This window comes from Triticum dicoccoides, chromosome 3B (assembly GCF_002162155.2).
Source record: "Triticum dicoccoides isolate Atlit2015 ecotype Zavitan chromosome 3B, WEW_v2.0, whole genome shotgun sequence".
Taxonomy (NCBI): Eukaryota; Viridiplantae; Streptophyta; class Magnoliopsida; order Poales; family Poaceae; genus Triticum; species Triticum dicoccoides.
Genome location: NC_041385.1, coordinates 857,251,304 through 857,251,886, shown reverse-complemented (window position 1 = coordinate 857,251,886; position 583 = coordinate 857,251,304).

The window sequence follows — 583 nt, the reverse complement described above, 5'->3', positions numbered from 1 at the left end:
TCACAAGACGTGTGTTCTTTACGCTTTCCATTGCAAGAAGTGACAGCATTATATTCCAAGATTTGTGGAGATAAACCCACAATAAATTATAGATCGATGCCGATGAAAGCACATGGAATAGACACCCAAACACACCTGTCCAACATGAATACATGATGCTTTAGAGATCCCCTTCTACCATGACGTATCTGGGATAATAGTCATTAGTGAAAGACCAATAGTTATACAAACGAGTGAAGTGAGCCCATCTCCAATACTCCAAGGATTCTTATCATTAGATCATCCTAAGCGATTTATGAACATTACAACAAATATGATTACGACATTTATGGCTCCCACATAAATAAGATGTTGTGCGCCCCCTACAAAGTAGGAATTAAATAACAAAACGGAAAACAGATATATAAACAAGAACTGGTCCCAAGTTCCCAAAGAAAAGGCAGAATAACTAGGGTCGGTACATAATACTACTCGTAAACCCCCTAGTAGAAGAACAAATCCCCCAAATAGCATAAGAATCTCATCTATTGGTCCAGGTAAATCCATTATGGATAATAAGAAATTAATAGTATTAAATTTTCAT